We start from the raw sequence: 23,058 nt of genomic DNA on the forward strand, positions 1-23,058 counted from the left end.
TTTGCTTTCAGTTTCCCCAGAGGCTGTGATTTGGGCCTGGAGTTGAGCAAGCATTTCAGACCGAAAGGCCCCAGCCATCTCCTCGGGCACAGTAATAAGAACAGACCCTTGGTCTCGGGGTATTTCTCTGCGGGGGCAGGGGTCTGCAGCTTTGTCCCAGGGGACACTTGGCAGTGTCTGGAAATATGCTGGGCACTGGGCAGACTCTGCCCCTAGTGACAGGACAGGGCCAGTGCCCCGGTCAGTGTGCCAGGGCCGGGCTTTAGCGTGATTTTTCCATTCTCTTCTTGTTTAATTTCTGGTGAACATGTAAACTGTTAACTCTTCTGGTGAGGTGAGCTGTTCTCTACAGAAACTTGGCGTTTAGTCATTAAATGAAACCTTAAGATTAAAAAATCTTTTGGGGGGCCTCCCTGTTGGTGCAAAGTGTTAAGTGTGAAGCCACCCGCAGCCTCTGCAGCATGAGTTCAGTCCCCAGGCAGGGAGCTGACCCACAGGGCGCAGCAGACCTCTCCCATCTCCCCGCTGCTCCCCTCAGCAGTGGATTTCAGTGGATCCACCTCCTCTGCTCCCCACTCTGTCTCTGGGGAGTCCTCTCACCACTCCCTGCACCTTTGGCCTGCACCCCAGTTCTTGTATGCATAAATAAATCTTTAAAAAAAATCTTTTTGGGACACTGAGCCTTGCCAGGCGGGTGTGTGGCCACTGGCAGTGGGAGCAGGGGCCGCCTCGCGAGCACCCCAGCGTCCAGGTCACTCCAGAGAAACTTGCCAGGACACACTCAGAGACCTGCTCTGGGCTGGCAGAGTGGGAATTTGTGAGTAGGGACCATTAGAAAAAGAAAATAATTTTCCAGCTGTGGTTCCCAAGTTCCCCAAACTTGGTCTCTGTGCATCAGCCCCCCGTGCGTATGTGACAGCTGTCGATGGGGGCCAGTGCCCTCATGGCTCAGCTTGGGCAGGGGCTGCAGGGGAGGGGCCTCTCGTCCTGCATAGAGAGGGGGTGCTGGGCCCCACAGGCTGCTGCTGTCGCCCTGGTCTCGGCTCACCCTGGGCCCCTTTGCCTTCCCTCCTGCGGCTCTCAGCCCTGCTTTCCTCTAGTCTTGCCCAGGCTGCTGGCCCGACTTGTCCGCCTCGCCCACCCTGGCCTTTCTCCACGCAGCTGCTGGAGGGGCCTTCCCAGAAATCCCTTGTTGGCTCCTGGGGGACCTGTGCCGCGCGCGGGTCACTCTGGCCTCCCTGACTACTGTCGTCAGCCAGGGACCTCGTGGCGGGAGCAGCCACTTACCTGGCTGCACCAGGGAGAGGCGGGGCGGCTGACTCACTGGGGCCACCCTCCTCCCCGCAGAGATGGGGTTTTTGCATAGGGGATTTTTCTGTAGTTATTTTTTTCCCTCACCTTTGGAGGGTTAAGAGAGCTGAGGTGGGGGTGGCGGCAGTGACTGTGCCTCCTGGGAACCTCTGGCCCCCTCCCTGGCCTGTACCGCACCCTGTTGTCACAGCACAGAAAGGCACCCCGCTGCCGGGGGTCCGCGGCACGGGAGAGGGTGAGCAGGGCGTCTCCGTCCTGCAGAGAGGAAGTGAAGTGGTAAGCCAGGGCCGCAGGGCTGCCAGGGCGCCCGTGTCGGTGCCGGCTCGCGGGCCACGGGCCTTGCTCGGGCCTCAGCCGCTGTGAGGGGTTCCTTGGGGGGCCCATGGTTGGGACACAGTGGCGCTGGGCTGCAGAAACAGGATCTGGGGCGTGGACACAGAGGGCTCCTTGGGCCAGTCCCTGTGCGCCCCAGGCTGACATTGGAGATTCTTAAGTTGCTAGGGCAGAGTCAGCACAGGGCAGGGTGGGCGCGAGAGGGCGTCCTGCGACCTCCCAGGGCTGGTGACTGTGGCCTGCTAGGGACCCTGGTGCTGCTCTGGGTCCTGCAGGTGGCCCAGACACCGCCACCTTGCAGGCTGCCGAGCTGGAGGTGCTTGATGCAGCTCCCAGCGAGGAATATGTCCTCTGGGGGCTGATTGTTTCTAGAAAATTTTGAGTCCCAGTCTCAGTTTTGATTGTTTTGAGCCAGTTGATATTGTTACTGAGCAGGTGAGGGGCAGCCTGGGCCCCCCAAACTTGCCCGCTCTGAATGGGCTCTGCCGTCCGCCGCATCGAGACAGACACACTCTTGCACGCGAGCCCTGTCGTGGAAGGGGCTGGAGTACGGCCGGGGTGAGGCGGGACGGAAGGAAAACGGTTCCCAGCTCAGACGCCCAAGGCCACCCCCTCGAGGGCGACCGTCCAGCCGGACGGGGTTGGCCCAAAGCAGGGCCGCTGAGGCCCGAGAGCTGCCGCGTGTAAGGCCCCTCCTGGTGGGGACCCCGGGAAAGGGGCGGGAAGGCGGGGCTGGTCTGGAGGGAAGGGAGCAAAATCAAGACCAAGATGGCAGCTGCCGCTGCCGCCTCCCCTCGGTCTCGCCCCCGCGTCTCTGTCTCTCCCCAGCGTCCCTCCCCGGCCCTCAGGCCCCCGTCCGGTCCAGGCGAGAGGCCAGCGCGGCGGCTTCTTCACACGTCTCTGCCGCTCCACGCGCCGCCTCAGCTCCTCCTGCTCCCGTCCTGCTGCTCCCGCCGTCTCCTGCTGCTGGGCTCACCCTCCCTGGGCGGGGCAGGGGCCGGGGCCCTCCCGTCCTCTGGGGACCCCGTTACAATAAGAGTTTTTGTAAAGCATCTGCCTGTCCTGGAACTCCACATACTCCACGTGAGGGTTGTTTCAGGTTTTCAGTAAACCTTTTGCAGGGTAGAATTTTAAAGACCCACGTGGACAGGAACAGATCTTTTGCGGGGAAACTTTGGTCTGGCTTACAAGGTCATCCAGCCGACATTAAGGCGGGGAAGGTCACCTCGTCTGACTCCAGGAGCTGGTCAGAAATCCGCTTTACGAAAAACAAGTTTTTAGCTTCTTGTGAGGAAAGATGCTTCCATACGTGATTTAAATTCCACGTCCTCTACGCTAGAAGCAGTCATTTGCAAGAGTAGTGACTGAGCACCGCATGGCCTGGGACATGGGGGCCGTGGGGCTGCTGTCCCTCCTGGGGTGGGCGCCGGGGAGGGTCCCGGAGCTGCAGGCACAGCCTGGGGCTGGCAGCCGCATGTCTGAGATGCTTCTCGTGGGTTTAAAGGGTTAGACAGTCAGCAGAGAGCACGTGCAGACCCCGCGGGCCCTCGAAGCCTAGAATGTTTATTTGGCCTTTACTAGGAAAAGTTGCTGACTGAGGCTGAAGGGGCCGACGCTGCTGGCTGTGAAGTGAGGCTCGGGCAGGACTTCTGCAGGACCAGAGCCGTTCCGGGGTTTGGGCTGCAGGGGTGTCGTGGTGCTGTGGGGGCCGAGGTGAGGGAGCCCCCGGTGGGGCTGGGGAGGGGCGGGTGTCCAGGGCAAAGGCCTGCTTGGCTCGTCTGAAACACCGGCGGCCTGAGCTTGGTTCTGAAGTGACTCCTCCACCATCAGTAGTTTGCAGTGGACCGTCAAGGTCGCGGCCAGAGCTGGCCGTGAGGAGTCCAGCACACGTTCCCCGTCTCCTAAGACGTGCCGGCCTCGCGGTGAGCGGGTCTGGGGCGGTCGTGCTCTGCCAGGCTGTGGCCCTCTTGGGCTCCCTCGAGCACTGCTCGCCTGCTGCGGCCATCTCCCCGGCGTCTCGGTGGAGGGCTCGGGGCCGCCGGGAGGCACGCCGCGTGGGGGTTCCTGTGTGTTCTGTGCCCCCGTTCCTGCCGTTATCTCTGTGGGTGACTGTGAAGGCAGCTCCTGGCAATGCTGGCCCTTTTGGGTTCCCAGTGACAGAGGCCCTGGGACAGGATCCCAGTCACGCTTCCCAGGACAGGGTGTCCAGGAAGAGGCGGGTGAAGGTGTCCTGCTTCGGAGGTGTGGCAGCCCCGGAGGATGCACGAGGGGCATAGAGGCCGCTGTGATCCTGTGTGTGTTCACTCCATGTGGGAGCCTTTGGGCCCCACTGCGAGGCCCGCGTGCTGCACCCGAGAGGCCTGCCCTGCGGTGGGGGTGTGGGTTTGCTGCGGCTGTGTGCCCAGTGGGGTGGCTCCCCAGCCTTGTGCCTGCTATTCGGGTGGGCGTCTGGGCGGCAGGACCCTCGGCCCAGGGTTGTGCAGTCTGCTCCCATCTGCCTTGCAAGGCCATGGGGTCGCTTTTCTCACCCTCGACACTCCTGGCCTCCTCCATAGCTCGGAGGGACTGCACGGTGAAGAGGACACGTCCGGCCATGGGGACCCTTCACAAAGGCCTTGTTTGCACCCGGGTGGCGGCCCCGAGGCTGTCCGTGGTCTCCAGACACAGCCTCAGCCTGCAGAGGGGCCTGTGACTAAGTCCCCCCACCCAGGGCGTGGCCCAGAGATGGCCCCACCATGCTGCGTGTGAGCACAGGGCTCTGCGCACGTGCGCCAAAGGGCAATGGCCAGGCGCGGCCTGCCAGGCCTCTTGCTGGGCTTCCAGGGCCACACTGTCCTGCCAGAACCCCGTGTTGCGCCGGGAAGCGTGTGGCCATGGCTTTTGCTGCTTGTTTTTTTTAAAGTCAGTGTAGTTATGTAGTTATGTGGGACATTCAGAACATGCACGTTTCCCTTCACCTCACCACTGTGGTCTTGGTGTGTGTTATCATCCTTCTGGGGGCATAATCATGTGTTTCTATATAAATGGGAATTTATAAAAAAAAAAAATGGGACTATAGGCGTAGCAGGCCTCTCCTGTCTCCCCGCTGCTCCCCTCAGTAGTGGATTTCACTAGATCCACCTGTTCTGCTCCCCACTCTGTCCCTGGGGAATCCTCTCACCCCCTGCACCTCTGGCCTGTACCCCAACTCTTGTATGCATAAAAAACTAAATCTCTAAAAAACTGGGAATATACATAGTTTTTCATTTTAAAAAACATAATTTTAAAATTAAAATGAGAAAACCAGTGCCCCTTCAACTGCAGGAAAATTGCCGTAATAGGCAAGTCAAGGTGGAAAACACAAGCGCGGCCTGCTCGCGGGCGCCTCGGGCCACGTGGGCACCGACCGATGAGAAGCGGCTTGTCTGTAGGCTGCACCTCATAATTGCTTTTTAAAAAATAGCTTTATCGAGCTGTAACTCAGGTGTCCACCATGTAAATCATACCTCCCAGTACCTTTCAGTGTATTTCACAGGTTGCCACTTTCTAATTTTAGAATCTTTCTACCTTTCCCCAAAGAAACCTTAGTCGTGGCTTCCTGTTCCCGCCCCTCCCCCCCCAGGTAACCATCAGTCTGTTCTCTGTCTCTCATAGATTTGCCATTTCTGGAAATTTCATAAAAATGGAGCTCTATCATGTGTGGTCTTTTGTGGGGGTTCGTTCTTATTTTCAAGGTTCCGTGACCCTCTCCATCCACTCGCCCACCCTGCTGCTCCTGCTGTGGCTGGTGCATGTCCGCCCCTGCCTGGGCGCGGGGCCCGCGTGTCCTTGAGGGCCTGGTCTTCGCTCCTGGGGTCTTCGCTGGGCCCTTCACTAGCTCCGCAGGCACCATTTTGGGGACTGTTTCTTGAAGCCACCAGGAGGTAACTGAGCTTGGCCTTCTCGCCTCTTCAAGTCTCCCTCCTCTTGGCCTGGAGGGTGGGCGTGACACCCCTGCTTTGCTTTCCCTCCCTGAGGCCCCCACCCTCGCTCCCTGGCCAGGACCTGTCTTCCCGGAAAGGTCTGCTCATGGCCTTTCTGACTTTTACTGCATTCTGTCGCCAGACACAGCATCTGCTCAGGCATCTCTTTGTGGTGTTGCTGGCTGATTCCTTCCAGCACTGAACCAGTGTCTGTCGTGAGCTTGTTTTTTCACTTAATTTACACTCTGTCTTTGGCCTGTATGAAAAGTTGGCTTGTTTATCTGTTTGTTGTTGAATTATTAGAGTTCCTACTCTGGCTACAATTCCTCTATCAACTGTGATTTTTCAGAATTTTCTTCCATTTTGTGGGTGTCTTTTCACTTCCTTTGGTGTCCTTTGATGCGTGAAAGTTCTTCTGGGACGGTCACTTTGCTGTTTCCCTTGGTTGCTCGCACTCCAGACCTCCCCGAGGAGCCACCTCCGCCCCCTGGTCCCGTGCCCTTCCAGAGCTGGTCAGCTTCAGCCTTGGCCTGCAGCTTGTGCTCCCTCAGTGCGGGTGAGGTTGGGTCTGGCTTCACTTGTTTGCATGTGGAGGTCCAGCAGCTCTTTGTTGGAAAGATGAATCTTTCTGCCATTGAATGAATGGTCTCGGCGCCCTGGGCAGAAGGCACTCGCCCACCATGTAAGCCTTTGCTTCCGGCTCTGGCCTCCTGCGTTTCTGTGACGAGCCGCACCGGCGCTGCCTTGACGCCTCGGCCTCGTGGTGGGTCTCGACCAGGAACGGCGAGTCCTCAGCCTGTTCTTTTCCAAGACGCTTGTCTCTCCAGACGCCATGGCATTCAGCTGGACGCTCTCCGGGTCCAGCTGTCACTCTGCAGAGTGTCCGCTCCTTGTCCACTCTCTGCACCGCGTTTTCCTTTCTGTCTGTAAGGTGCTGCCCCGCACAGCGGCCTGAGCCACATGCCCCTCCCGGGGGGAGGCCTCTCCGGACTGGGGCGGGCTGTCAGCGTGACCCAGCCGCAGACCTGACAGAGGCTGGGGCGGGGGGCGGGCCGGACCCAGTGTGTGGCGTGGCAGGGGTCTGCACACGTAGCCTATGGCCTGTCTGCTGTGAGCGAACTTTCCAGCCCAAGTCACATCTGGAGGAGCGCAGGGAGTGGTGCTGTCTGCAGACGCGCCTCAGCACGTGGGCCAGCGTGAGGCCAGGCGTCCAGGCTGGACGTCACGGGCCCGGGCAGCGGTGAGGGCCCACCTGCTGCTGAGCGTCTGTGTTCAGCTCACTACAGAGCCGGCTGGAATGAAGAATTACAGCGGTTTCTTTAGGGCTCTAGCCCCATGGCCCGGATCGCTGCTGCCTGATTAAAGCGCGCCTTAAAGACTGTTCCTGCCTCGACCTCACCAGCTGTCGGTGGTGACGGGCGGCCTGAGTGTAGGGAAGAGAACACGCCTCGTCAGTGCAGCTCTCCCGCCGATTCCACCCGAAATGATGGCGTTTTGTAACGGGCTAAATGACACTGGATGTCCTTTTGCCTGTTTGTGCCGTTGTAATGTGGCCACTGGGAGACCTGAAGTCTTTCCCGGGACTCTGTGCTGGGCGGAAGTGTCTGCAGTGGAGCGGCGGCCTGCTGTCCGTGCCATGTGTGAGCTTCTCCATCGTCAGGCGTGGCGGCGGCTTCCGGCCTCTTCCCGCGGGTGCTGGCGCCCTGGCGCTGGTGCGGGGTGCTCTCCCTCGAAGGCCTCGGGCACGTGTGCTGTGCTGCCAGTTAAGGGTGCACAGCGTGGTGAGCGCGGCTGTGAACAAGGTTGTGAGCCGCCCCCCCCCCCCATGGTCCAGGACTTGGGGAGACAGTGGTGCTGGAGTCCAGACCTTCTGGATATTTATATTCTGATGGGGAATATGACGCTGGCGCCATGCAGGGAAGCGGCTGGTGCAGCGGGCTGGTGGCTTTCGACACTGCCTCATTTTAGGAGCCCATGTGGCTGGCACTGGGCCAGAGGCGCTTGGATTGGGTGCACATGAAGGTGCAGCTGACACGCGTTGCCGCTGGACGGCTGTGGGAGGGGCTGTCAGGAAGGGGAGGTGCCGTTTGCTGAGCTAGGCTGTGCTGGAGGACGGAGGTGGGGGGGACACCAAGACCCTCACTTAGACCTGTTGAGTCTGGACTGCCTTTGGGGTGCTCAGGTGGTAATTCCCAGGCTCTGGCGAGGTGGGGCTGGAGGACCCCCCGGGTGGGAAGCAGGGCGAGGTGGAGCCAGCACCGGAAGAGCACGGAGCTCTCGGGGTCTCGGGGGCGCGGTGTCCAGAGGCTGAGGCGGCCGAAAGTCCTTGGGGGCCATGGGCTGTGTGTTTGCACATTTCTGCGAAAGAATTTGCTGTGAAAGGGACAGGATGTGGCGGGGCTGGGTGGACAGGTTGCTCTGTGGGAGTGGGGCCTCGCTCAGAGGCTTTGGAGAGCACACGAGTGGCCGGGACGTTCGCCTGCGCTGTTCCCAGAGGCTGAGATGGGGCGTGGAGGCTGTTGTAGGCTTCGCGATGGAGTTAAAGGTAAAATTTGCACAGATGTTTACTACAAAACACAGGCCTTCCTAGAAATCGAATGGCTTCACAGGACACACCGCACGGCTCCCCTCTGCCCGGGGCATCGGGCCGAGAGGGCTAGAAGCGCTTCACCCCTGCGACTGTCGTGCTGTTAGCTGCACCCAAGCGCGTGTGGGACCTCAAGGAGCGTGAGAGTCACTCACCCATTTTGTTTCCCTCAGGCCTAGCCGAACTTTGCCGTTGTCTGGGGGCCCCAGAAGACCCAGCACCGCGCCTCCTGTGGTGGCAGCGATGGTGGAGGGCGGGCCTGGGGGCAGAGAGGCCGTCCTTAGCCTGTCTCTGTCACCCTCTGCGCTGCCCCCTGCACGGGATTACAGGATTTAGAACCCCATTGGGTTCCTCAGCTTAGTAGAAGGGAAGGTGCCATCAAGCATTTTTATTTGCCCCAGAGTCGCTTCACAAAATGGACGTGGCTGAGAAGTCAGGACCTCGGCCCTTGTGGCGGCCAGTGAGGGGCAACGCCTGCAGGGAGCCCGGGCGTGCCCAGTGCTGCCCTTGGTGTCCCTTTCCCTGCTCCGTCCTCAGTGCCCTCCTTCCCCGCCTGGCCCGAGCTCCAGAGAGCAGGGTGTCCCCCCAGCACACGCAGGGTCCCCTGGCACAGGGTCACCACGCCTGTGCTGGGGGTGGTGGTTGTGAGGGTCGCCTCTTGGCTGCCGCCTGGCCCCACCCCCCAGCGGGCCCTGCTGCCTGGTGGCCGCGTCTGCTGCAAGTGTGCAGGGCGGCGGGCGGGCTGCATGGGATCACCTCCAGACTCTGGGCCTCCTGGCTGTCCAGGGAGCCTCTGCTTGTCCTGTCGCTGAACGGTCTTTCACTATTCTTGGCCAGAGGTGGTAGGAATCTTGAGGTTTAGGGTAAATCGGGCCACACCACATGTGTGGGGGAGTGGGGAGCACCTTACATCAGGCACGCTGAGATTTGCGCAGCATGTGTGTTGCTGGAGGCCCCAAGCGGCCACTAGGCCGTTGCCCTGCTGGCCGAGTCTGTGGGGTGGGGTCGCGCTCAGGTACAGGGGAAGAGTGTGCTGAGGGGCCTGCAGGGTGCTAGTTCTGCCACCCCCCACCTGTGCCCCCAGTGCTGTCTGGAACCCCAGCAGGAAGGGGCTGCTAATACCCTGGGGACCCTGGCAGATGCCCCTGCCCCTCGGCACCCCTTGTCCACGGTACTGGCAGTAGGGAGGGGGGGCTCGGGAGGTCTCAGCCTGGATTCCTGCTCTGCAGCTCTTGCTCTGGGCCTGCCTGGGGCAAGAGCCGCCAGCGTGGGATGGATTTAGTGCATGTTTCCTGACCTTTAAATATGAATGTGTTTTGGATGTAGATCAAAATCTTTCACTTAAAAAAGAGACATCTTTAATTAATTTTTTTTTTTTTTTACCTGCTCTCTGAAGTGGTGCATTTTGAAAAAAAAGCCTTGGTTGCCAGGTGGCAAGATCGTTGCCCTTCATACAGCACCGTGAGGGGCTGGCCGCGGGCCGAGCACTTCAAAAGGAGAGCGGTGCTCGCCCCTGCACAGAGCACCTGGCCCGGTCCTCCTGGGCCAACTCCAGCCCCGTGCAGGCAGCACGTGGTGGTCCAGGCCCGAGACTGAGATGGGGCGGGAGTGGGGGGCAGCCCACCAGCCTGGCCAGGGCCCCACACCTCACCAATGTGCCCGCAGCTAGAGCCACCCTGAGGGTGTTTTGCAATACTTGAGGATGGGGCCTGCACTCTCTGGGCTCTTGGGACTTGTGGTGGCAGATCAGGGTACCATAGCCTGAGTTTGGGGCTGATTATCGGGAAACAATATCTTTAATGGGGCTTAAATGAGTCTCCTGCAGTTTAAGAGGTACCAGGGGGACTCTAAATGGGCCACGTTTGTGGGCTTGGGGACCCCTGGGGTGAGCCCAGCCACAGGCATACAGCTGGCGCAGGAGGGGCCCAGTGGCCTGGGGCGAGGTCTTCGCCCTTCAGTGGCTCAGTCTCTTTTTTCACTGAGTGTGACGTGGCGAGATGCTCCGGGGGCAACTCTGAGCTTTCTGCACAGGATCTTCACGGACTGAGGCGGAGAGGCGCTGCTGGCCGGTGGCCGTAGGGGTGTAGTGAGAACCGGAGCCCCCGCCCCCGCGGCGCCGTGCAGGTGGCAGGAGGCGGCGCCAGAGCGGCACCGAGGCTGCCTGCACCGGCCCCTGACATCCAGGCTACGGATGCCAGTCAAGGGGTTTGAAATGCAGCAGCACGGAGAATCAGGGCTTCCAGGCCGAAAACATGCGTGTATCTGAAGTCGTTTCTTTTCTTGATTTTGGTTAAGTTGACAGCAGTGTCTTCGCATCTGTAATTTCTGGTAACTTAGTGAGAACACAATGAACTTTTGGGTCATAATGAATTTTCCCACTATGTAAAATACTTTACACACTGGTTGACTCATTGCGAATTGTGCAGAGACAGATTCTCTTCCTGCGGAAAATAGGAGCGCGTGGCCGTGCGACGCCGCGGCAGGGCCTGTGCCCTGACGGCTCTGGGACCGGGGTGGCCTTTCTGGGTGCCCTGGCTGCCTTCCCAGGCTCAGGTCCATCCCCGAGTGCGTGTCCTCTGGCTGGTTGGCTGCCATCTGGTGAGACCTTTGGGTCCCCCTCACTCGGGCATGAGCCAAGCCGTGGCCACCCCCCCCCATGACGCTGCCCCCTCAAGTCAGAAAGTTCTTCATTTGCATATGTGTGTGATTTGTACTTTTCATTGACATCAAGATCAAGTTTTTTTCTTGGAAATTGTTGGACTCTGAGATTTTGGGGAGGAAAGTTGCAAAGCAGTTATGAGCTGTTTTGAGCGCAGACAGCTAATTTAAACTTCCGTGGAAGGGCACCCCCAAAACAGCACGCCTGACAGAGCGGAGCCTCTGTTGTCCCATGGCCGTCTTCGTTTCCCTGGTCAGGGGCTGGCAGCAGGTGCCCGGGTCCATCCCCTGCGTGGGCTGCCCCTGCCGTGCCCGGGCCAGGGTGCCAGTGAGCCCCTGGGCTGCGTGGCCTGGGCCTATTGGGACCCTCGAGGTGCAGCTGCCGTGGGGGCCGGTGTCTGCTTCCCCCGTTGCCTGTTCCCTGACCCTGCTGGGCAGCATGACCAGCACCCGGTGACTTTTGCTGCCAGATCGTGCTCTGTCGTGTGCAGGGGCCTGCGTGGGCTCAGTGTCCACCACGGGCGCTGCCCCGCCCTCGCCCCTGCACAGAGAGGCTTTCCTGTGCCGGCTGAGCTCCTTCGGCCTGTAGGTACCTGGCGGCTCCTGTTTCACGGCGAGACCTGGCCCCCGTCGCCTGGAGAAGCAGCTAAAATTACACACCCCCTCCCCCAGGCCACATCTGCTGCTCGTGGGCCCTTCAGACAAGCGTCCTGCTCCATTTGGGGCAATGACTAAGTCTGCTCGGTGTCCAGGACAGAGAAGTCGTGCCTGCATTTTGTTCCCCCCACGTCCACGCCACTTCTTCCTGGGGACACCTTTTGCCCCTTGGCCCTGTGGCTCTAGGGTGACTGTGAGCACTTGTCTGGGGTCCCTCTGGCGCTGCATGCTCCCTCCTGCGGGTTTCGCGGGGGTGTGATAACCACCCTGCCTGGTTTTGAAATAGTCGGCACCTTAAGTAGCCGTGATATGCCTGAGCGTTTTGCTGCATGTCCAGGCAACATCTGCAGGGACGTCTCTGGCGGGGTCGGCTGGCAAATGTGCGTGGACCCTGTCAGCCGCCGGCGGAGTCTCACAACATGCCCAGCGCTGCAGGCAGCACAGGAGCCACTCCCCGCCTGCCGGTGGCAGTTGTAGCTTCTGGAACCTGCATCTCATCCTCAACAGCCCAGTCAGGGCAGGCGTGTCGCAGGGTGGGCCTGCAGAGGCCAGGTCAGGGGCACGGCGCGCCCTCTCTGCTTGGCCCCGCTGAGGCAGAGGGAGACAGGCTGTGGGGGACATGGCCCCCCCGTCCCCCTGCCAAGAGACTCTGCCCAGTGCGGGAGGTGCTCTGGGCAGGCACTCGTCCTGTCTGGGCCTCTGCCTCCTGCTGGGGAGCGGAGAAGCAGACCCAGTACTGGCTGTTGGTCCCGCGCGCCAGTGGCTAACCTGGGCGGCCGTCTGACAGCCCGGAGCGCGTCTCCTCACCCCTGCTCCGATCGTGGCTCCGTGGCGAGACCCCTTCCCGGGCACACTACCCAGAGCGGAGACGGGCGTCTTGGCTTCCTCCTGCCTGTCTGTTCCAGGAGGCGCGGGGCCTTGGCGGGAGCCCCGCTCGCTGCCTGCCAGTGCTCGGGGCTGGACTGCGGGGCTGCGGGGACGGGCCTGTTAACCCGCGCTGCCGGGGACGGGGCTGCCGCAGAGAAGCAGCCTTGATCCTTGATTGGGGAGGCAGAGCCCACAGGCCATCCTTTGTGGGGAGTGCCAGGCTGGCTCCGAGGTGTGCCCAGAACATTTGATGAGAACTCCTCTGAGACTTTGAACCACTCCGGATAGTCTCAATAAAGGAACGTCCCCCGCTGCCTCTTTCTCTGTCCCTTCTGATCAACCGGCCCGCGCTGGGCGCATCCAGTCCACTGGAGTCATCCAGTCCGCTGGAGTCTGCGCCGGGCTGGCTGCGCCTGTGCACAGTCCCCCCGCTTCTTCCCACAGAGAAGGGAGGCTGTGGTGTTCCCTTACAGGTCCCTGGGCCTGAGCCCCTGTCCCTGCAGAGAGCGCCCCCGGCAGGCAGCGTCTTCCCAGCTGGCATGGGGCCCCTGGAACGCAGGGCGAGGGTGACCGGAGAGGGGCCTGGTATGCACATACCTCAGTGTCCTCAGCTGTCAGATGCAGACAAGTCAGGCCGGCCCTCAGGGCTCGCAGGTCAGATCACCAGGCCCCCCGCCCCTGGCACCCACCCTCCCCCCCCAAAGTGCCTGCCTAACAGCCATCACCCGCCAAAGGTAGTCAGGGGTCCAGCTGGTGGTGCTGTGGCCCCCACCTGCCCCCTCCACTCGGGACCTTGGTGTCGGGCGTATTGGGGATGGCGGCTCTGCTCAGGGTGCTAGGAGGGTGGGGTGGGCCTCCAGATAGAGCCCCGTGTGCAGGGCTGGCAACCGCACGGGGAGGGGGCTCCCCCCGCCTGAGCCCTCCTCCCAGCTCCCGCCCTGGGGGCCTGGCAGCTCTGCGGCTCTCCCTGCCCCGGCCTCCCCTGGGAGGGGCTGACTCTCCCTGGTCGTCCCCAGGCGGGCATAGTGACATAGGGCAGGTGGTGCCTGGTCGTCCCACGAGCGGCGCTGGGCGAATGGAAGGAGACCAGAGGGCTCGCCGTCGTAGGCTGGCCGGAGTCTCTGCTGGGAGTGGGCTGTGCCGTCAGTGCGCTAATATTTTAAGTGCCCAGGTCACATGATAGCCCTGACTGGGGGGCTGGTTGTGGAGGGCCATGGCTGCCACGGGGCTGCTGCATTTGCGTGTTCTGGACCCCGAGTGGGGCTCCGGTCGGGGGCTCCCTGGGGTCTGCTGGTGGGTGCGCCAGGTGTGCGGGGAGGCATGTCACCCAGCCTCTGTGCGCCTTTCTGCCCCCCAGTGCACAGCTGGCCACAGCTGGCTCTAGGAGAGACCCCAGCCAGCAGCCCGTTGGCGAGCGAGCAGGGCCCCCGCCCCCGAGCCTGCAGCTTCCCAGGAAACCTTTGTGATTCAGGATGCCGCCTCGCCTCCAGAGCTGGAGTCTCCTCTCTGGCTTCCGAGCCCGGTGGCTGCCTGGGGGACCGCAGTGCAGCACGCCAGAGTCCCCACCTGGTGGAGACAGCAGTGGAGGCGAGGCCTCCCGCTCCCCTTGGCAGCTGCAATCTGATCCGGCCTGCAGTCTGAAGATGGGGGTGCGGGCCAGCCCCCTCCCTGGCGTCCCGCAGCAGCCTGGCACAGGAAGGGCAGCTGCAGCTGCAGCGGGCGCAGGCCGGCCGGTGGTGAGGGTGCGCCGCGCAGGTGAGGGTGTTTTGGCTGCGTCTGCCTCCCCATGAGGTGAGGAATTGTGACTGAGCCGGCCTCTTCGGAACCCAAGATACACAACTTCCATTTCTCCGTAAGGATGGTTTGGACATGTGAGTCCGTCTTGCTTGGTGTTGACAGATGCCCTCTGATAAGTCAGCGGGGGTCTTCTGTCGAGGATCTGCTTTCCCTCCGACTTGCTGTGTGCGCGTGTGCGGTGCGCCTGTCTCCAGGCCTGGGTAGTGGCAGTGGCATCTGCTCGGCGGGGGGCTCGGCCACGTGGCAATGGGCTGTGGTGGAGTCTCACTCCCTCAGCTCTCCGCCTGCTACGAGCCTCTGAGGTGTGGGGGCTCGGGGTCCTCCTGGGGTGAGCAGGCTACCACCTCCCACACCCCCTTTTGTTTAGCTAAGCGGAAGGCTGGGAATCAGAACCCGGGCTGTGTTAAATGCATTCGGGGTGGTAATTTCCATGTCTGATGCCAAGAAATGTAATGCCAGGTTACCGTGGCAACTGCATGCCTTCTGCAGGGCTTGTGAGTGGCCTTCTGGCACTTACCCGAGGTACAGCTGAGCACCTGAGTCAGGTCAGGCGGCCCATGTCTCGGGGAGGCCGATGCTGCTCCGCCGCGCCACACTAACGTCGTGCTGGGGGTCCCTGGGTCCCTGGACGCAGACTGGTTGAGGGTTGGGGCGCTGCCCTGCGTGTGAGCAGCAGCCCATGCCCAGTCTGGGCACAGTGGCCTGGGCGCACGGGATGGGGCAGCCACAGCCTTGTGTGGGCGCGGGCCTCCCAGGGGCACCCCAGGGCTCTCAGTGAGCCTGGCTTCGGGAGGCAGTGCTGCCCTTTCTGTCTCCATGAAGCCACGATGGCCGGTCCAGGCGCAGGCTGGAGGGGCGGCCCGGGGCTGCAGCAGAGACCATTGGAGTTGGGTAGAGTCGAGGGTACTGTGGTTCTTTGAAAAACCAATTCTCTCTGCTCATTCAAGCTGCATCTGCTTCTGGGCCAAGGGCAAGGGAAGAACGGTTGCTAGTGCTGTGTGAGCAGCTCCTGACAGCCTGGGCAAGGCCCGGGAGCAGCGGTGCCAGGTGCTGGGCAGCCCTGCGTGGGCTTCGTCCGCACCCCAGGCCACTCAGCGGAGACTTTGGCATAGAAGGTGGTGCTGACCTTTCAGGCTGTGACTTGGACACTGCAGGACTCGCCTGCACTCGTGAAAATGCTCATCTGCTTCAACTCTTTATTTTTCAGATGAAGGAGCTGAGACCCTGAGAAGTCATGCCACGTGGTTGAGGCCCAGAGCCGGCCAGCAGCAGGTCCAGGGCAGAAACCCGCTCCCCTCTGTCCCCCGAAGGACTCTTCCCGACAAGAGGTTTGCACTTGGTTCTTCTGTTTTGCTTCCCTTTGATCACAGGAACAGGAGGCGCACTCTCTGGTGTACGAAGTCAAGAACTCCGACTTCTCACCCTCCTCCCCTGTTTTTTGCTGACCATGCGACACGTACTCAGAGTTGGTGGCTCCACGGAGAGGACATGGGGGGGCCCCGCGTCCATGAGCGGGTCGGTGGCAAGAACCAGCACTGGGAGCCCTGGCCTGTGCGTGGACACCCAGCTGGCCCCACAGCCTCATCAGGCCCGTCCGTGGTGCCCTCCGAGAAGGGTCACCCCCTCAGGCTTGTGCCACTGTATCCCCTCAGGCAAAGCAGCTGCTGTTGGGCAGCTCCCAGATCTGACCTGCTCGATACAGGCCGTGAGAGGTTCCCTCACCAGACTTCAAAATACAAGTGGGTTTTTAGCCAGATGCTAGTGAACCCAGAGTTTTAATTTGTTAGTTTCCAAGAAGATGGGAATTTTGTGGTAGAACTTCTTTGCTGTAAGGACTGTATCGCCTCATGGCCTGTAGGGGTGCCAAGTAAGGCCTGTTCTTCCTCACAGGCCTGGGCTCTGTGCGCTGCTTACACGACAGTGGGCAGAGGCCGTGCTCTGACCTCCAGGAGGCCTGCAGGAGGGCACCCTCTCCCGGCCCTCAGGCGGCGCCGTGCTGGGAGGACGCTCCATCAGCTCTGGCAGCGAGACCACAGGGTGTGAAGTCCCAGGTGCCCCCCCATGCCGCGCGCGGTGCCCCTGCGCAGCGCCTCCACAACCTGCGCTTTGTGGTTATGATGCAGCAGTCGCTGGAATCCGTTGTATTTTCGTACTCCAAACTAGACATGACAGTTGTCACGTGCTAGAGTTAGGAAGCATTAAAAGTTAATGGGAGCTTTTGATAACCAGTCTTTTTTAAATTTATTATTTTATTTTATTTTTTTTAAAGATTATTTATACAAGCACTGGGTACAGTCAGAAGTGCGGGAGGGTGAGAGAATTCACCAGAGCCAGAGCAGGGAACAGAATAGGCAGACTGATGAAATACACTGCTGAGGGGAGCAGCTGGCGTGGCAGGAGAGGTCTGGTGCCATGTGGGACCCTCTCCAGCGGCCGGGGATCGAACCGGCGCTGCAGAGGCTGCGGGCAGCTTTGCAGCCCAGCGCTCAACCGCTGCGCCACCGGGGAGGCCCCTAAATTTATTTTTTAATTGCAGTTTTGTTTTTTTTTTTTTTTGAGATAGCGTGCTTGCCATACGCTCTGCCCTGTAATAGTGCACAATTCAGTACTTCCCAGGAAATTCCTCGTTGTACACCCAGATGTTTTCATTACTCCCAAGTGATAACCATATTCTTAATCTAGTTTACTCAACGGACAAGTAAAATCGAAAGGTGTGATTGCTGGACTGTCGGGGGCGGCGACGGTGTTGGGCCCAATGGGCCCTCGACCACGTGCATTGGGGGATCATGTTGAGGGCACAAGGTGAAGCTGGACCTGGTTGCAGCACTTCTGAAGTGTCCGCTGTGTGTGCAGGAGTCCAGGCTCCATCTCTAACTCGAAGTGAACTGGTGACAGCGTTCGTGCAGAGGGAATGGGGGAGGGCGTTGGGGGGCCACCCCCGCGCTGGCCTTCCACTTGGATGAGAAAGGCGACAGGTTTGTGAGCAGGGCATGTTCAGGCGCGGGATGTGTGTGGCCATCTCCCCTGCCACAAGCACAGGTGCTCCTGCTCCTGTCTCCCCCTTGGTTTCGTTCTCAGTCACGTGCCAAGGCTGATGTCATAGGTGGAAGCAGGGCCTAGCCTAGAGCACAGGCTGCAGCCACCAGCTGGTCAACATCTGAATGACTTTGGGGCTCCCCAGAAGTAGTAGGGCTGCTGCAGATTGGGGAACGGTGAGCGACGCTGACGGGAAGGAAGGCCAGGGGCAGTCTGGTAGACGTGGGGAGACGGGGCCATCGGGAACAGTGAGAAGGAGACCGAGGTTCTCCAGCCGTTTCCCTTGGCCAGGGCGGATGCGCAGCTTCACCCAGCCGAGAGAGCGGTGCGCGTCGGGAAGGACACCTGCAAGCGAGGAGGAGTCCACGTTGCCATTTTGGGCTGGCTCTTCTCACGACGACGCCTTGTGTGCCCAGGGCTCTCCCCAGGAGGCTACCGCATCGGGCCTCTGAGGCGGCACCTCAGCAGACTGCATGGCCCTTGGGTTCCCTAAAACCCAAGGGCAAACCATTACCCTGTTGACCCTTTGCGGTGACGTCCAGGGGAGGCGATTACTGAGTCACGGCAGTGATTGGGGCGCTGTTCCCACACTGTGCCACACAAGCAGCGAGTCCAGCAGCACGATCTTGTGGAAGCTGCTCTGTCATGAATTGAAGGGAGGGAGTATCAGGGTTTGTCAAGAGATATAATCAGTCAAAAATGACCAGTTCTCAGCCTTGTGGAAGTGCCGCGTGCACACAGTGGCGTCTCACAGACACATGCAGGAACTGAAATTCTTTTTTATAAAGATTTGTATCTTTTAGTTATGCATACAAGAGATGGGGTACAGGCCAGAGGTGCGGGGGTAAGAGGACTCACCAGAGCCAGAGTGGGGAACAGAACAGGCCGACTGACTGAAATACACTGCTGAGGGGAGCAGTGGGCGAGTCAGGAGAGGTCTGCTGCGCCCTGTGGGTCACCACCCTAGAAGGGGATCGATCTCAGGCCGGCGATAGATTGATAGCGCTGAGACTAATCCCTGTGCCGCCAGGAAGGCCCTGGATTTTCTTCTTATAGTTACTTATTTACAATCTTAAAATCTGAGAATTTCAGAAATAGCTCACTTCTTGTGACCCCTCAGATTAGCTTAAACTATTTCTCAGGAAGGCCTCCCCCACCCCCGCCGCCCACACAGGATCCGCTCGCACCTTCCGCTGCCCCTGGTCACCCAGCGTCCGAGCTGCGTGTGTGAACGATGGACACCAGCGTTTCCTCGAGCTGGCTGGGGCTGTTACAGCTGTCTCAGAACCCCCGGAGTGTTTCCTCTCTCAAGCAAGCAGTCTTTTTTCCATTACTCGGTATTTTTGTCAAATGACTGACTGCCTCTCCTCCGTCCCCTTCTGGGCAGCGGGCAGCCCTCAGAATAGATGACTCTTTTGTCCCGAGTGGGTCTTTCTCCTGCTTTCCCCTCTCCTTTTCCTTGTAAGTCCACCGACTCCGTGTGAGGGCGGCTCAGAGGGGGCCTTCCGAGTCAAGGGTAGGAACTTCAAGAGACAGGCATAGTTTCTAAGAGCCAGTAAATCCACCCTAGCGCTTTTGGTGCTTAGATTTGCAGGCCGTGTTCACTGCCTCATGACAGGCGCCCGCCGGAGGGGCCATTTCCGAGAGCAGGCACCTGGGCCCTGGGGTCTCTACAGGAAACTCGGCCAGGCAGGTGGCAGATAGCACCACGGTGAAGACGCTGATTCCCAGGCCTGGTCGCTGGCGCCTGCGCTGGTGCAGTGGACTCGGTTGCAGCTGGCGCCATGCAAGCCGGGCCAGTGCTGTCTCCTTGCCCTTCCCATGGAGGGGAGACTGTACTTAGAGGTCCGAGGCGTCCACGGTGACTACGGGAGTGAGTGACACCCGGTGCTCTGACTGGGGTGTGTCCAGGGAGGTTTGCTGTGTGTCCCCTGGGTGCTGGGGCTCAAACCGGAGCGGGATGCGTTTGTCTTCAGCGAGGTCACCACCAGGCGTGAGGGCAGCAGCGAGGCCAGGGGCCATGATGGTGTCTTTGTGCTGTGGGCCAGGGTTTAGGGGGCCACTTGGATCTGAGATCCACAGAAAATCGCTCCAGGAGACAGAGCCTGCTGAGCGGCCCGCGTGGGCCCCGGGGCAGGCCTGCTGTCTCCCTGCCCTGCGTTCCCGGGAAAGTTGTGTGTTTGGTTAAGTGGCTGCTGTCAAGGTGTGGGAGCCGAGACTTGGGGATGTAGTGATCGCCAGACAGTGGAGGCTGTGGGGAGAAGCTCACAGAGGGCAGAGGGGCGCAGGAATGTGGGCGCCGCCCCTGCTGCGGGAGGCGGGTCTTGCCAGGGCAGAACCTCCCGCCCGAGGGCCAGGTGGGCCTGGGCACCGAGGTGGGTGCCCGGTGGAGGGGGCTGTTCGTGAACCCGAATGGCAGCTGATTGTTAATTGCGCTTCGTGATTCTGGATTGTTTGTAAAAATGCTAACTTTCAATTTCGTAGTCTTTGTTTTTCTACTAAACTTCGTGCCATAAAATATTTAAGAGGAAAAGGTTTTTGGTCATTATATTTAAATATATTTCCCTGCACCGGTGCCTTGGAAAAGGAGGTAAACTGTGCAGAGAAGTCGGCTTCTCACACTCGTGCCAATGAGGTGGTGCTTCCCCTCGCCCGGTGCCGTGCTCCGCACTGGCGGGCTCAGAGCCGGCTGGCTAGTTTCAGGAGGACGGTCATCCTGCAGAGCCGGGGACAGCAGCCTGTTGGTTGATTCGCTCTTACATGAGTGCATGTTCTCGGAGCCTGGACACCACCTCTCCCTAATCAGTGAGCTGACTTGGTGACAGTGGCTGCGGCTGGCGGTCTTGGCACCCTGTGCTGGCCTCTCCCTGGCCAGTGTGTGATCACGGTGCGGTCTGCTGGTCAGAGCGTCCCGTGTGTGTATACTCACGCAGGAGTTGTAAGAGAATTTTTCCGTTGCAGCGCTCCGTCCACGAAGTGGGTGTGTGTGGGAAGTGTGAAACGCGCAGCAGAAGTGATAAGGGCTCAGTGTGTCACGCCAAAGCGCTGGCTGTTTCTAAGATATCTCTGGGAAAAAACATTCAGTCTGAGCCCGGATACTGTCTCGTGGTTTTAATACTTTGGTGTGATTCTGCTTAGTCAGAAGTTTTCCTGGAGCCTGCGTCTGCCGTGGGGCACTGACAGGCTGGAGAACTGCTCTCTGCAGGTCTGGGGGGGAGGGGCTCTGGCCTCAACTGCAGTCTTAAGGGAGCACCAGAAGAGCTCAGGAACTGAGATTAATTCTATTTTACTGCAATCCTTTAAAAAAAAATTCAGTTTGGTGCAAAAAGCCTATCATGAAAGAAATCAAATTTTAAATGAAGGCAGGATCATTATTAGTGATTTTTCCTTTTGCCTCAGGCTTCAGAGTGGCTCAGGTCAGTACTGTTACGGATACTGTCTTGATTGAAAATTTTCAAATTTTACTTCTCGTGCAACTTTTCTGCATTAATTATTTCTCTGAGGTTTTCGGCACGCCTCTAAAATTTGTGCCTGGCAGCAGGCATCTCACTCACCTTCCCCTGGGCCCAAAACTGACGCCCGTCTTAAACAACTCAAAAACCAGACATGGAATGACAGTTTCCAAACATTGGCCTCCTGGTAGGTTAGGATGGTGTTCCCTGAGTTAAAGAAAACAAATAAAATGAGCCCTATGAAAATTCTAATAGATTTTCTAGAGGAGGGCTCCACAGACATTTTCCATAAAAGGCCAGATAGGGGCCTCCTGGTGGCGCAGGCGGTTGAGTGCTGCACTGTGAAGCTGTCCGCAGCCTCTGCAGCACGGGTTCAATCTGGTTGGCTGGCGAGAACCCCACATGGTGCAGCAGACCTCTCCTGTCTCCCCGCTGCTCCCTCAGCAGTGGATTTCAGTCAGTCTGCCTGTTCTGCTCCCCGCTTTGTCTCTGGTGAATCCTCTCACCCTCCCGCACATCTGGCCTGTACCCTGGTTCTTGTATAAATAAATAAACCTTTAAGAAAAAAAAGGCCAGATAGTAAATATTTAGGCTTTCCACACTGTCAGTCACTGTCACAACTAGTTCAACTCTGCCTTTGTGTGTGGTTGCTTTCTTATTAGGCACATAAATGAATGGGTGTGGATTTGTTCCCATAACTTTATTTATAAAAACAGGTAGCAGGTTAGATTTGGCCCTGGCCTGGAGACAGTTTCCACATTAGAGGGCATGGAGAGAGAAGCCAGCTAGAGCCCACTAACGGGACAAAATAGAGGCCAGAGTTTGGGGACAATGAAGCAGCAAGAATTTGAGGGCAGGTGTAGGAGAGGAGGGAGCTATAACCCAAACTCCAGAAGCCTGAGATGACCCCTGAGGCATTCTCCACTGATCTCATGTACCTGAGAGGAAAACTTCCATATCAGGTGACCCACTGCCAGAAAGAAGCGAACTGACAGGGCTTGTGGCCACTACCCAGGGTGGCATTAGATCTTTTAAAGGCTTGTTTAATTTTTAGGACATCCGCTAGGGGCTTCAGAAAGGTGTCCCCTTAGAGGTGGGGCTGAATTAGCCCTCAATTAAAAGGCTACTATAGGTTTGGATCACTTGACCCCAAGTAACTTAAATGCACTTCCCAATGCAGCTCCAGTTATACCTAAAATAAGGATGTTTAAAATTCAGCACTCAATAAAGTGAAAAAATTTTCAAATTCCATTGTCCAGCATCTAATAAAAATTACCAGACATTGGAAGGACAAGAAATTACAATATTATCCAGGAGGAAAGGCAGTCAATAGAAGCAGTCCCTGCAATAACAGAAATGATGGGATTAGCACACGCAGACTTGAAAATAGCTGCTATAAATATGGTGCACATATGTGAGAACATTGAGGAAAGCGTGAAATAAAAGATACAAAATACTGAAGTAGAACTTCTAGAGATGAAAAATACAATCTCTGAAATGAAAAATGCAGTAGAGATTAATAGCAAAGCAGCACTACAGAAGAAGACACAGGAATAGAAACCATCCAAACTACAGCACAGAGAATAAAGACAAAATTAATAGCACATGACCTGTGAGCCAGAACCCACCACCCTCAGGTGCGCATGACTAGAGTTCCAGAAGAGGGGGCACTGGAAACAGTATTTTCAGATGAGTCACTGAACATATCCAAATTTGATGAAAACCATAAACCATGAAGACGAAAACCCCCAAAGAGTAAATAAACCGTACCAAGGTACTGCGCCATCCAGGCGCTGAAAAGTGCACTAATAGCAGCGAGACGACAGGACACATCACAGAGGAGCAAAGACGCAGCAGGCTCCCGCCAGAGGCGCTGGGGTCAGGAGACCTCGGGTGACACACTTCAGTGGCAAAATGCAGGCCTGGCCAGGAGAGCACTGTGCCCAGTAAAAGCCTTTCAGAAGTGAACATGAGTGCACGTTTCTACACCAAGAAGAGCTGAGCTCATCGCCTGCAGAGTCGCACCACGAGACTGTAGATGGGGCGAGCTGCCAGGAACGAAGAGAACCTGAAATGGTCAGTAGAGGGATAAATATTCTCACTTTTTGTCTTTTTAAAATTGACTGATTAAAGAAGAACCAACAGCGTGTTGTGGGATTGAGAACAGAGGCGGGTAAATGACAACATACTAAGGCTGGACGAGGAGAAGTGAAGATGGTGTCACTATGTTTGGAGTGTGAAGGTAAACCGGTAAATTGAAGATGTATCCAGAAAAATCTTATCCCTGGGGGAAAAAAGAAACATGAATTGCCGGCACCAGGGATGTGAAGAGAATTTCACTGCAGACCCCACAGACATTGAAGGATAATAGGGAGTATCATGAATGACTATGCCAATGAATATGACAGATGAGCTAATA

At 58.4% G+C, this 23,058-nt stretch overlaps 1 protein-coding gene across 4 annotated transcripts in view; it reads left to right on the forward strand.

The window, feature by feature from the left end:
* The window catches only part of TRAF3 (TNF receptor associated factor 3), a 79,583-nt gene that overhangs the window by 12,404 nt on the left and 44,121 nt on the right, over positions 1-23,058 (forward strand). For all 4 annotated transcript variants that reach the window (XM_037504052.2, XM_037504051.2, XM_054692821.1 and 1 more), the window contains exon 2: positions 15,359-15,479. The gene's annotated coding sequence lies outside the window, so the exon portion shown is untranslated. The remainder of the gene's footprint in view (positions 1-15,358; positions 15,480-23,058) is intronic.

This window comes from Talpa occidentalis, unplaced genomic scaffold (genome assembly GCF_014898055.3).
Source record: "Talpa occidentalis isolate TD23 unplaced genomic scaffold, MPIMG_talOcc4v2.1 talOcc4.11, whole genome shotgun sequence".
NCBI lineage: Eukaryota > Metazoa > Chordata > Mammalia > Eulipotyphla > Talpidae > Talpa > Talpa occidentalis.